Raw genomic sequence first — 14,957 nt, forward strand, 5'->3', positions numbered from 1 at the left:
TTGACGAAGGCTATCCTCACAGAGGTTCCGTAATAATTAAATCAACAATTTGCTGAAAAGCTAATGAAAACTGAACCCCAAAAACAATAACGTTGATGGACAGCCACTCTGGGGTCAACACAACTAAGATCCCCACATGAAAATGAGACAAGTGGATTTCTAGCAGATAACATGGTTTGGCTGAGCAAGAAGATGTGGCTGCAGCATGAGAAGAAAGGAGCAAAGATAAACCCGCTGCACCTCAAAAGACAGCTTTGGGGTAACTCAGTGATATATTCAAGGTTAGGCAAAGGTGAAGACACTCACTTTTAATCAGTGCAACACAGAGTATGCACTGCTCAAACTAGAGATTAAACAGATAGTGGTCTTTTTTGTAGACTACCCCCAGTGAAAAGGATAAAAACAGTCATTGTTTGCTGCAAGGTGATGTCATCAGAGGCGTCAGGAAGGGATGTTACAGGTGTGCAGAGCAGCGTATTGGTAAAAACAACATGAGTATCACTGTTCACTGAGCAGAAGGAACACAGATTTGGACTGACATGAAGTTCTACTTGTGAAGAAGACTTTGCAGGCTACATTGAATACCACCTACAATCAATAAGGTTTTACTGAGTGTTTATTCAGTTGCTTTCATATAAGTAGAAAGAAGAGGAACCATAAACAGAGGTGCCAGAAGCACATGCTAGTAGTCACACGTACTTGATATATCAAGCATATCTAAATTTCAGCAAACTAGGCAAAACTACACCTGCTGATTGCAGTTCTGTACAGATCAACTACATCTTGCATTATATACTTCTATAAATTTGGTGCTTTACATTCCAATTTTTATTGCAGTGTTTTTCCTCAATTTTTGCTCCAAGGAAGAAATCATATAATTGTTTTTCCCTTATATACCTTCTTTTAAATAATCGTTGCTGCCAAGCAGGATGGGCCCAAAGAAATTAGGAAAAAATGTTCAGAATTCTAGCCACAGACTGGGTTGGCAGATAGGATCAATCAACAACCTACATTATGAACTGAGCAATTTTATTACCAGCATCATTGAAAGAATAAATATACTGTCACATAATGTCAGTGATTCAGAATGAAGTGTTATAAATGTCAATTCTTACAAACGGTGGTGGCAAGGATTAGAAAAATATCTTAGGTTTATTTTTCCAGTTGTTATATAAAGGTGATTCAATATATTCCCCTAATTCCAAAAGTTGTAACTAAAAAGAATATATCTTTGACACAGTCACAATGCACTTCTTGCAATCACCATACATTATACTTATACAGTAAACTAGTTAACAACAACAGCTGGCACTAAAGTTTTCTCCCTAATTACAGCTAGTTCAGAAATGGTCTAAGTACTATGGACCACGAAGTAGAGAATCTTATCTCATATATGCTTTACTAGCATAATTTCTGCTGACAGTAGACCTACAGGAACAAACAAAAAACACTTATCCCTGTAACACTCTTGTGCATCTCAGTTTCCTTTGACTATAGCTCAGTATAAAATTAACTAAAAAACTTCCATAGCTACAAGAATAATCATATTGATGCTGTGTAACATAGACTAAGCAAATTAGAAAAAAAACAACCAGAACCACATACATCTGGATAAATAAAAACCAAAATCAGCTTATCAGACTACCTGTCACACATCTCTATGCAGTGGTATGTATTGTCACCTGAGAATTAGGTTGGATTTCTAGCTCTCAGCAGGATATACAGCAGAATATACACAATGAGAGGTGATGTTGTAGTTTCTAGGACAAAGTACATTGATACACAACCATACAAAACCTTTACCTAAAACCTAGCATCATAGCCAAGAAAATCTGAGAGTATCTAAGGCTTTGACCTGGACAGCAAGAAAAGCTCCTGAAAGGAGTATGGGCTCATAGAAGATAGAGACCAGGAGGCTCTGCTAAAAGATCCTTTTTGAAAGCAGAAGAGGCCGGCATTCTTTTTTTTTTTTTCCTTATTTTTCTTTTTTCTTCTTTTTCCATTTTTTTCTTTTTTTTTTATTTTTAATTTCTTCCTAAGGATAGTATCAAAAAGTCTTTAAAAACAACAAATTTAATTGAGACTGCAGACCTGTAATATCATTAAACCCAGACCATCAACCGATCACAGCAGTCAAAAACAAGCAGTGGGCCTCTGATCTGTCTTCCACAACAGTGGTGTAAAGAGATTATGTCTGGTTTTCAAACAATATAATTTAACCTGACTTTAAACATTATAACCAATGGCAGATTTGGCCCAGCTTGTTCAGTGGCCACCAGCGCTTGCAATACACATGCAACCATGCACAGATGTGCAGTGAAGTTGAAAAACACGTTCTGACTTTTTACGATGTGTATACAATGAATATTAAACAATCCCCTGAAGTTCACATTGCCACTCACCCAAAATCACCATCACAATCCCTATTACATGCTGCACTTTGTGGAATGTTAATGACTACTGAAACTAAATCAGAGTGGATGTGTAAAGAGTCAGGACAGCGACAGGGACACAACATATCATAAGTGTAAAATGCACTGTAGCTTTATATATTCATTTTCCTTCTTTATTTCATATAGACTTTTTCTTTCCAGATTTGAAAGGAAGGCTATTTTTGATAGCATTGGAGGACATAAAATGATGTTTCCACATCAAAATGGTCAAGATATACCCACAGGCCAATTTTCATTTAGGAAAAAGGAAAAGCTGCCATGCATTAGGATACTATGTCAAAGGCTGGGGAGATTGATTGAATAATAAAGGAAAGGGATAGGAAGCTCCATTAAAAGTGTGGTATATGGAAATTCCATGTAGACCACAATGCTATGTAACCTCATATTTGTGTTCTAAATATATTTGCATCAGATTTCAAAGAATTACAACACCAAAGGATCAGGAAGCTTTAGCTAGGCAATAGGAAGCCTAGTGATGCAAATATCCAATTGTTTACATAACTAGAAAGATTGCATTCATGACGTACAATCTGCATTAGCATATATCACTTTTTCCTTCCACATACTGAAAAATACCACAACTAATACACCAATCAGGAGTAGAGTCTGAGGACTCCATTTTCTGGAGCTCTTTACAGCTTCCATTTATTTACTCAAAAGTGCATTATTGTCCTTTTTAGTTGTTTGAGGGTTTTTTTCTGACAGGGTTTCTTGTGGCTTGAAAGAACCAGCATTCAGACAGTATTCATTTTAGGCTGTGGCAAACTACAGTTAATAGGATCTACTCCATCCTGGCTTTGTGCCTCTATTCTCTCAGAGGGAGCCTTCCTCAAATCACCACTCCAGTCTAAAATTAACTAATTATTGGAAGAATACATCTTCTGATAAATGCTTCCTTGAAAGGGCAGTCACAACCTAAATTTCTTTTATTGTCACAGCAGGCACTTGCACAAAACTGAACTGTGAATTCTCTGCTAAGTATATCGGCACAAAAACTCGTGCACCTGGCAACTACTGAGTATCCAGAAGAACCAGCTTGGTGTCAGAGTAAGTTCTGCTCTGTCTGAAGGAGAAGCAAAGCCTTCTAAGAAGCTGTAATACTTCTCCAACATAAACAAGATGTTAAATCTAGGGACACAGCTAGATTTTAAACACCCTGGTATTAGATATGGCTCTATGTTTTAATTTGAGATACATAAAACATAGCATACCATATTTCTAGAGAGGAAGTTCTTGGCTAGAAATGTGTCCACATTTCTATATTACATTCTCATCTTGGCTTAGCAGATCCATTCCTTACTTTCTTTTTCATCCTTCCATGCTCAAAGCAGCACAGTGGTAGGTAAGCAGGCTGCAACAAGAGCTGTGCTTTTTCCAGTAGAGAGATACTAAAACTGTTGCTGCTTTGGCTTTGCAAAATGTTCATGAAGTGGGAGGGATGGAGAGGACTGATCAGTATCTTGCTGAAAGCATGTGCAAAGGTTAGAAACAAAGTATGGGGGAAGGGAGGGAAGGGACAGGCAACTAATCTAAATCCTTTTAAAAAATCAGGTTGTTACCTAGCTCTCCTTGATGTTTACTTACTCAATTAATAGCATCTTCTTCCCTAATTAAAATAATGGGGATTTTTATTAATTTTTGAGCAGATGCATAATCTACTTTTTTACTACCCTGTATAAATAATTTTAAAGCCAGAGAGCTTATTTTAAAGACTCATTCTTTCAAGCTGCAATTCTGGGAAAAAATTCGGAACACAGAAAAAAAAGCAGGAAAGGCTTGTGTTGCCTGCACACAACTCCTGCCAAATGTATTCCAGCAGGATTTTATTTTACCAGCAGGACTTCATTATATGAGCGTTTTAGCAAAAAATTATGCAGCTAAAGGGCAAGATAAAGACTCTAGGAGCGTGGGGGAGAGGGGTCAAGAAAACCTAAAGATTGAAAAACAAGAAAGAAAGAAGAGTAAGAATAAAGAAGCAGAAGGGCCAGCCTTTTACTGAAGCCACATAACAAAAATACGATTACACAACATTAGCCACATCCAGCCGGACTGAATCTCAGCAGCGGAGCAGCGCTGGGCTATGCTTTCCTGACACCATGTGGTTCGGCTGCAGAGGTGCATTCTGAACAGCCCACAAAGCGCTGCTGAAAGGAAATTGTATTTAAAGGTGCTTTTAAACCCAATGGTCGTCAGCCCACTCTCGTCTGGATTACACATCCTAGGATGGTCTTTCATAAAAGAGCCACATTATGCCACCTAAAACTTTATTTTTATTTCACTCCAGCTCTTTATATTTCAAATTAATTTTCTTTCATTCATACTCAAAATAGTCATCAATCCAGAAGTCAGATTAAGCATTTTAAAATATTCTATTTAAGAGGACCCGTATACACATTCTGGGAAATAAAACACCTACAATTTTAAAAACAAATTCACAGCAACAGAAAAGAGCCCCAACACAAGTTAAGCCCAAGCCTGACATATGACAGACTTGACCTCTCCCATATTGCTATTAGAGAAGCAAGCCAGAAAACAAAACATATCAGCCAAGAAGAATTGCAAAACAAATGCCAACATGATGGTCATTTTGTTGAGACAATTTGTGCCCCAAATTTAATGATTATTGAGACTCAGATGTCTTCAAACTCTCTCAGCTGTAAAAATTCTGCTCTTATTAACTGTGATCAGCATTCAGGAAAAAAAAATCCACTTTCCTTTTAAATGTTTGTATCTAATTAACAATTAAAATGAGTACAACTATATTTATTTCTGCTTCATGTAACGCAGCCATCAACACAGTCCTTATGCATTTTCAAATCTTTAGGTCATTCAATGAATGGTGCACAATGGACCCTGAACTACTTGTGTCTCCAGTGGACATTTAAACCAAGCGTGTTCAAATTCTCATTTTCTTGCTGATTTCTTTAATTTTTAATCTTTCTATTAATATAATTCTGTCAGCAGTAACATACACACAAAAAAAAGATTTTCCTAACAGGCAAGCATCGCAAATTGCAGTTTAAATTCATTTTTATTTAATCCATTTATGCACTTCACAGTCAGGTGACTTCATTGAACAACCCTTCTCATCTGCCCAGAGCTTTTTAATAACAGCATTTACATCTTGATCTTTCACATCAAGATGTAACATTAAAAAACCAAAAAAATCTAAAAAAAGATTAAAGGTTCTTGAATGGGTAAAATAAAAGACTATATAGAATCATGGAAAACATAGCAACTTCTAGTAGTGTATTTGTTTATGAAGAAGAAATTAACTGCAGCATTTATACCACGTAAAGCTGGTGCCTATCACTAGATTCAGATATAAATAATTGCAGCAGCTTTGCTCCAGTGACGATCAGCATTTCAGCATTTCCTCAGTCTTCCTCAGTCAAAGCAATTAACCCATTGCTTTGCAAGACTCATCTTTGGTAATTGAAGGCACTTTCTTTCTTCAAAGAAAGCCAGTGTCATAAACATACCGTTATCATACATAATTTCCGAATAGACTCACTTCCAAGTCCATTTATTTTAATTTTTCTTCTCTGTTTTAAACTGTTACTTCCAGTGGATGTATCCTTGAGGAGGAGCCATTTTCAAAGAGACTTTTCTACTAACAAACAAGAAATGCAACTGATTTCTATTACAGTTTTAAGTATTTCATGGATATCAAGTAACAAGACACAACTACAGAATAAATAAAACAAAACAGATTTTATTATTTAGACAGAACCTGAACCACTCTGGGATGTCTTTGGAATCCACTCAGTAAAGGTTTGTCTGGGAGGGGCACAGCATGCTGTACCAAGAGACAGTACTCAGCTGATTTTGGGCCCAAATGTGGGGGTCTCCATACCCAGGGGGTGCAAGTGTGTCCTGCGGGGAAGAATTCAACAGATGTGTTGCATAGTCATAGCTGTTTCTAGCTGGCCCTGCAACCACTGTGCACCCCATGTCCCTCACCAAAACTTCAACCAACCACATGGTGCCTCTGTTCAGACATGCTGCCAGGAAAGGATGAACAGGGAAGACATATGATGGGGATACTGCTGGTGGCATGGATGGAGATGTGCTCTTCAGAGGCTCTCCATACAGAGAGGAGGTGCTCTGAAGGGATTGCAGCCCACAGTGAGGATGCCCTGAAGGGACCCTGGCCCACTAGTGACACATGCTAAAATAGGGACACCCCTGAAGAGCTACAGACCATATACAAACCAGTACTGAGACATTTCCAAAGGGACTACGACCCAGAGAGAACATATGCCAGGGCAGAAACTTCCCAAAGATATAGTTACCCATGCATGAACCACACTGGGGCAGAGGAAAACAAGAAGAAAAGATTGGCAGAAAGAAAACACTAGGTGTAAAACCCCAACTCCAGCTCCCCAGATTGTGACTGTTGCTTATGAGTGGTCCTCGAATGGAATCCCACCAGCTCAAGATAATCCTACATGAAATCATGTGAGGGGTACAGGAAAGGTGGATCCCCCACCGCCTCTTTCTGCACACTTAGAGACAATGGGTTTGTTTCAGGCCTAGAATTAAGTTTCACAAATGCTTGTTTCCTCCAAGTGCTACTATATACTCCAATCTTCTGAAAGACTATTAAATCTGGAAGTTTATGTGTAAGTCACACGAAATATATATTGTATGATTTCTTCTTTTTAAGATAACAAGTAACTGTCAAATAGCACCTGTTTCTAAGTTAGATAGCAGCCATTAACACTAATGACTTCTCAGGTAGTATTCTTACCTTTAAGATGTACTATTAAATAATATGCCAGCATGGTGTCAGGCTGAATTATTGCCTTCAGCTTACTGTCTTTTAGAAGCAGTATTAAACTTATATCTGAAGTATTTATGGTCCTCAGAGAACTCCACTGCACTGTGAACAAGGTTTTCCCTGGAGTTCTGACTAAATCACATTTTTGCAATTGCATTCTGTCAAACTAAATTTTCCACTTCATTTTTGTTTAAATACTCTACAGTCCTCTGCCTCTTGTCTTCAACTGCTGTGCTGTAGTTGTGCACACTTTTAGAAACCCACATGTCAAGAAGTGCTCGACAAGGTCATGCCACTGCTTCAATGAGAAAAGAGCTTTTATTTCACTCAGACTTGAGAAGAGTGGTATAACTACATTTCCCCCTAGAAGTACAAGTCATGCACTGTTAATTTGAAGTGGGACTGGCTAGACATTGCAGCATTTACAGAAAGCAGTAAGAAGTAGTAGCCAGTGGTAACTTCAGTATTGCCAGTTTTAAGTAAAGGTTGCTTTTCAAGCAGAATCTTTTTGAAGGTGATTCTGCAAAGGTCACATTGGTGATTCTTTCTAGGCAGAATTTGGATTTTTACATTCATGGTCATTATTTTCAAGCTTCTCCTTGTTACAGAAGAAGAACCAACAACTTTCTAGTGAAATGTTGTGATTCCAGGTTGACATGTTGCTGAAGCAGTGAAGAGAACTAGCAACAGAGACTTCCGTGCTCATGACACACTATTTTCCCATCTCCTCCATCTTTTACAAGCCTTCCAGTGCAAGTGTTGTGGCACGCTATGCTTAAAAGCAAACCACTGTTGTGACCCCACAAGCGCCTCAAAAATGTGCAGAAGCAGATAGTGCATCCAGAAAAATGGAATTTTCATATCCACAGCAGATAGCTCTTCCACTTTACGTGTGACATCTCTTTCTAAGAATTTAAGGAAGGCATAAAATCTTTCCTGAATTACATAAACTATTTAAATTTGTGTGGAAAACTGCAGACATACTCTTATCATCCTCTTCATGTAAAGACTGGTCTATCCACCATTCAGCAAGCTGTTGACTCCCTGCTCTTAATGCTCTTTTTCTCTGGAACCACAATCCAGTAAATAATTTGCTTTTGAAGATTGTCACCAGTTTCCTTTGAAGAAAGCAGAATTCTTAGTTAAATTTCAAATTAGATAAAAATTCTCTTATCTAAGTGACATCAGAGATAACAACAGAGATACTGTAAGATATTTTTATCACTTGAAATTCTCAAACAAAGCTATGACTGTGCCCCACTGAAGACTTCTCACAGCTTGTCCACGATATGAATTATAGGTATTCTGAACACCTCATGTTCTTACATGTCTTTTCCTAGAGAATCATTCCTTATTTTGATTTAGTCTCATTATTCGAAAGTTATTTCAAATAAGCACAACCACAAGTGGAGTTATCCTGCAATAGCTACAGAAATTAAATTTACTTCTACTTCAGTCAGAATTAACTTTCAAGTGTAAACGATCTCCTTATTACATTGTCAAAATCAGAGGCTGAATCACAACGACCTGTTTAGAATACAGCTACACAAATATACAAGGAAAAATAACTAAAAAGTATGATTTTCACTAGCACTTTATCAAAGCTTTTATGCAAAAGTCACTGCCACAAGACACACAGGACAGGCCACAGAAACAGCATTCCAAAGTAGATATGCACATGTGAAAAATGTATCATGGAGAAAAATAATAATTATACATGTATTTTCAAGTGGACTATACTTCCTGAAGTCATTTTTAGAGTAAGATAAATATGCCCATAGACTAAGACAATAAAAAATTATTCTAAAAATTTAAATTTTTATATTTTAAATTCTCATGTTTAAGTTTAAAAATGCATACAAACAATCCCTGCCTAGACTCGCCTGCTTCAGCAATCAGCAGTCCACAAAGCAGTAGGAAGGAATAAGAATTCTTTAATTCTGATTCATTCTTTTCTGCTGTACAGGCTTTTCATTTAAGAAAAGCAACACAGCAATTACTACACAGAAAAGGACACACGAATCACATTAGCAAGAAGAGATTCCTGCTAGTACAGCAATTCCAGACACAGTTGTGGTGATCCCATCTGGACTGTAAGCCAGATATTTTCTCTCTTTTGATATTTTCAAACAACAACTCTTACTTCTTTAAAGGATTTCCCTTTGTAGAATTAATGATAGCAGCAACATAGAAACACATATGTTTTGCAGATTTATTATTACAACACCTAGCTAATTATTTGTATGATCAAACTGATACTGAAATCATGAGGGTTCTATGTCAAGACACTGGAAACCATGGCAGGGCCACAGCTTGAATACTGAAGTGCCTAATGAGAATTTTAAAACAGGGGCTGTTGATCATTCTCTGGAGAGAGCACAAGTCAATTCAGTTTGAAAAAAAACCTGACTCATGTACTGTGCAGAAACGGCAGTAGCTGCATTTAACAAATGATTAATGCATAAACATCAGCATCAAGAAGACAGTTAAAATTTTGCAAATATTTTAGAGAGGAACAACGAAGAAAATTTTTAAAAAATAGAGCTTAGTGGGAATTTTCATTCCTTTCCCATTATTTTCTTCTTTTTTTTTTTTTTTTTTAATAGATTTTGGTTTTGTGCACTTTCTTCAGCTTTTACATGTGAAATCTTAGGTTGCAGAGAGAGGGACATTTCATATTCTAACTTCCAACATGAAAGATGATGTTGTAATGAAACAACAGTACAAAAATCTGAATTAATTTGAATGACCTCTCACCAACAAGCAAAGAAAGATAACACTTGTTTTACATTTAAAGACATTTAAGTTAAAGAATTTGTGGTTTAGCTGATATGTTAATATATGTTAATTTATGGCTGTTTCCGACTAAAGTATTTTCAATGTATCTATATTTGCCTTTTTATTCTGATCTTCACTTTAACTGCCAGCTTTGTGCATAAATGAATGACTGTGTTAGAAATATATTAAAAAGATAATTGAAAATAGCAATTGAAAAATAGGGAAAGAATAAATAGCTTCATTAAGAAAGAAAAATCTGGAGCAGATCATTGTTGAAGTAAGTAACATAATTACGGTGCAAACAACAGAAGGAAAAGCAGCTTTCTTTTTTAAACACTGAAGATACAGAAGGGGCCATATTTTTGAGCCTTAAGCCAATGATCATCTCTCAAAGCACCAAGTGCAGGATTCACGCCAGCATCCACATGAACTCCAGATCGAAAAGGCTTTCAGGGCTAGGCCTTCCATCTCTGCTCTGGCATGAATTTTACTGGCTCCAGTAGAAGCTTTCATTGTTAACAAACCAAACACATTATTTCCACTGCAGAGGATTTTAAAGGCCCTCCTAGGAGAGCCAGCTGGAAAGCTGTAATGTATAAAGCTTCTGATGAAAGGTTCACATGGCCCTTGTCTTCGGACTCCTTTTCTTATTTAAATTATTTCTTAAGGAAGTACCCCCCAAATGAAAACTATGGCTTACTTCATCAGAGTCTGGCATGTACATCACCTCAGTCAGTCAATATTAAGAGAGGCAACACTTTTTAGCCGGTTTGAAAGGCAGGAGATTGGACATGGTCCAATGCATTTGTAGTCCTTAGGATACAAGAAGTCAGGCAAGCTTGTGAAAAAATCAAATCTACTCATTTATGAGAACTGGCCTGGGTTTCTAATTGATCCCTCTAGCAAAGAGGCTCAAGAGACATGTCTGATGCTAAAGTGATGCTACTCTTAATTACATAGCAAGAAAAAAACGAGATCTGTTTCAAGTGTGTGCTATAACCAGCACAAGCTCTTAGCCTCCAGCAAAAATATGATACCATCGACTGGTCTCAAGAAGGGAATTCCTAACTGCAGCTAAATATCAATATTGTCATAAAGAAAAGAGCCATTTGAACTGAATCTACTGCTAAGTACACATTCAACTCTCTATGAACAGAGAAAATATAAATAGTAGCTGGGAACTACAACCTTCTCACAACACTTTTTTCTGCTTTTCCATAAAAGCAAAAAACGAAAACGGGGGATGGGAAGGGGGAGAAGAGAAGTTTAAAAAGGAACAGCATCTAAAGTTTTCAATAAAGTTTTTGTTTACCTTGCAAGATATCAGCCTTAAGTAAGGATTAATTTCCCCTGAATGCTCCATGAAATCACCTCTGCTTTTTTTCACATTCTTTATTTTCTAATCCTCTCATCTGGTTTACACTAATGATAATTAGCTTACTTTCTAAGAGCCTTATTGCTAACAAGATAAAAGACAATTCTGTTTGGCCTGTCTGAATTATAGCATATCTTGTACTTGCTTTTTGACCACGACTCCTCTATTTATGTAGTATTTTCTTCCTCTTAGTTCTTATAAAAAGATTCAAACCAGTGGCACTTAGAGTAAATAAACAGCATCTTCACACATAATTTACTCTTCTTGACACATAGATGGTCATCTCTATTTCTCATTTCCAGCGCAGAGAGTAGGTAGCTGCAAAACAGAAATAGATCAAATTCAGAGAGTTCTTACAAAATGCATTAAAAGTTCTCTCTGTGCCTTGAGGCTATATTAAATAAATTGTGGATATTTTACTTAATACTGTTATTTTGTTGTGGAGTAAAGTTTGTAGTGCTGCTCTCCCTGTAGGGAGATATATCAGATATAACAGGAAAAATATTTTCTCTCCTTATGTCATTAAAATCTCTGGACTATTTGAGTAAATTTTAAATTACATTTCTATTATCTCTATTGCGAAATAACAGTCAATATGAAACAGACACTGATACTGTGATACTGCAGCCAGACTTACAAAGCCCTTTAGTCTACTAAATAATCTTGAACTTTAAAGAGAACCAAAAAGGAAAACTTGGACAAGCTTTGAAACAGTAATAACTTAATAACTCCACCTTCAGGAAAAAACCCAACCAACCAACCTCCAGAAACAAAAACAGAGAAACACAAACCAAACCAAACAAAAAACCACAAACACAAAACCAACAAACAAACAAACAAATCACAAAACAAAGAATAGGAAGCAAAACTAATGAGAAATAACATCGGGATGAGAACACACAGCAGGTAGCAAAACGGGAGATGATCCCACCACTTGCAAAATTACTTTCAAGGTGCAAATTACTGTCCTTGCTGGTCAGAAGAATCACTCCATGACGCTATTCAGGCATACCCCCAGGATATCATGACGCTAAGGGAACAATCAAAGGCAGACATAAAAGAAAAAGCCTCTTATCATAGAATCATAAAATAGGTTGAGTTGGAAGGGACTTTAAAGATCATCCAGTGCTGTCCGCCTGCCACAGTTGGGGAACCTTCCCCTGCACCAGGTTGCTCCAATTCCATTTAGCCTGGCCTTGAACACTATCAGGGACAGGGAGTCCACAACTTTTCTGGCATACTTCTCTCACTACCCTCATAGAGAAGAATATATCTCATTTACAGAACAGTACACGTTTTTACTCCTTTGTAATTACAACAACAGGTTTAAAACAACTGATTCTTAGCTGGTGTTTAGCATGATGTTTTTCCCGGGAATTATAAATAGTAATTTATTTTTGCTGATAAGTAATAACCTTGTTATCTCTAGCTAAACAATATTAGATTAACAAGAACAAACATCCTTGTGTTAAATAAATATCATGTATATCATGCAGTAAACTGATAATAACATGTTTCTTTACAAATTAGCAGCATATACTTTAGGCGGTGCATTTATGGTATTGATACAGGCTACACCTCTCTTGTCAAATATTTTGTTCAGCTGTTCAGTATATAAAGGAATTAATGTTGCATAATTACAGCTGGTATTTTGTTTCACTAGTCAATGCAGAACAAATAAATTAACCACCATCTTTGCATAATTATTGTTTTCCCTCTTGAAATGGTAGGAATTTGAATTTCTTATCCACAGTACAAAGTAACCCAACCCTTGATTAATTAAATATTAGCTAAGTTTCTCTCTACAACTGTAAATTGCACTTCAGTGAAGAGAGTGACTTGAATTCTGAATCAAAATTAATAATGTAAATGCACTGATTGATTCTCCTTAGGACAATGAAAGATACATCACTCTGACAAATGTGGTTTTTAAAGTTATCCACATTTCTATATTTTTGAGCTATAAAGAAAAGAGGGGAAGGGAAAGAAAAAGGAATTTCCCTATTCACAGCATACATTGAAGAATTATGTGGTTTTAGTAGACTGCACATTTTGACAGTTAGCACTACCCAGAGTATCAGCAGATATGGATTCTTTTTTCCCATCTAAATGAAACTTATGTCTGCACTTCTGTCAAGCATGAATTAATGAAAGGCTTTAAGCTTCAGCTTTCAAAATGTGATTCCTAATTTTGAATGTTTCTTCTTTCAGAGAATATGTCAGAGTACTGCCTTCACTTCTGCTCTTTCTCTATAACAGAGGGGGTGACAGCAATTTATATTTGTATTCTCACAACACTAAAGTTTCTCGACCAAAAGTTAGAAACATGCTGCTTGAGGGGCTTTAGAGAATGGCTTAGCAAATATGCTCAGAAGAAAGTTGCTATTTCTCACTTGTACACTGCTGAAACCAGCTGTTAAGGATATGCTTCTTCAGCTAGTTTAAGAGGACCAAATTACATAAATAAAGCAAAGTAGGCAGGCAGTCTTCGTTGGTCTAGCAGGAATGATTACCACCTCTCACAAACAGGCGGAGTACCTCTCTTGGGCTCCTCAGATTTCATTTCAAATCAAGAACAAACAAGATGCATAAGGTCAGCTATGTGCAGACTGACCCAGGGCTGTGTCCTCTGAGTTTGTGACACCACAAAGCCCAGTTCTTTTCATCAGCAGTGTCATCCCAATGTGTGCTCCTATTCAGAGGCTGCAGCAGTAGATCCCCTAAAGTGATATGACTGCCTCTTCTGATTTCCAGCTGCAGTGGCAAAGGCCCTGGTTTAAGCTCTACTAATGATTGAGTCCTGAGCTGTGTGCCCCGGAGTCCTGCCCAATGTTTCCTGGTTTTACTGCAGGGATAACACAACGAGGTTACGGCCTATCCCCTTCAGCTTCAAGATGAAGACCAAAGCCTGTCAAAAGCTGTCATTCTCTGCTTTGCTATGTCTCGCAGTAGTCAAGGGTAGGCAGCAAATTCCCATCAGTACTGCTGAGGGAGCTGCAGGGTGCTGCTGCACAGCACAGATTGGCTTACAGACTGCCAGAGCAAGAAATGTGTTGGACAGCATACAGGCAAGTGAACAAGGAAGCCTGATGAAAACAACAGTGAGGAATATTGCCCATACTCTTCCATAATCACAGAATCACTTATGTTGGAAAAGACCTTTAAAATCATTGGGTCCCACTCATAATTCTAGGAGAATTATAAGTTTCACAATTTTCTGAAGTCCTGTACTCATCTTTACTAATTTGAATTCATCACCTTTTAAATCAAAATCCTTGTGAGGACATACTGAACTGCAAGACTTAACCTGTTCTGTGTCTCACTCCTGGCAATATAAAAGCAGAGGCTTAACCCAAAGCACAGGGAATGCAAGTTTGAATCACATTAACCTATCGACCCTGGGATAGTCTGCCAAGAGAAAACTCCGGAATTAAAATAGTCAGAGAGTTTCACAAAGCAGAATAACTTAGGGAGATCCCTCCAGTCCTATTCTCTCTGATACTTCTTTTTCCTCTGCCCACTACGAAAAGTACCCTCATCCTCCTAAGCCTTCAGCTGGCACAACAAT

The sequence above is a fragment of the Sturnus vulgaris genome, chromosome Z (assembly GCF_052056855.1).
Source record: "Sturnus vulgaris isolate bStuVul1 chromosome Z, bStuVul1.hap1, whole genome shotgun sequence".
NCBI classification, from domain to species: Eukaryota; Metazoa; Chordata; class Aves; order Passeriformes; family Sturnidae; genus Sturnus; species Sturnus vulgaris.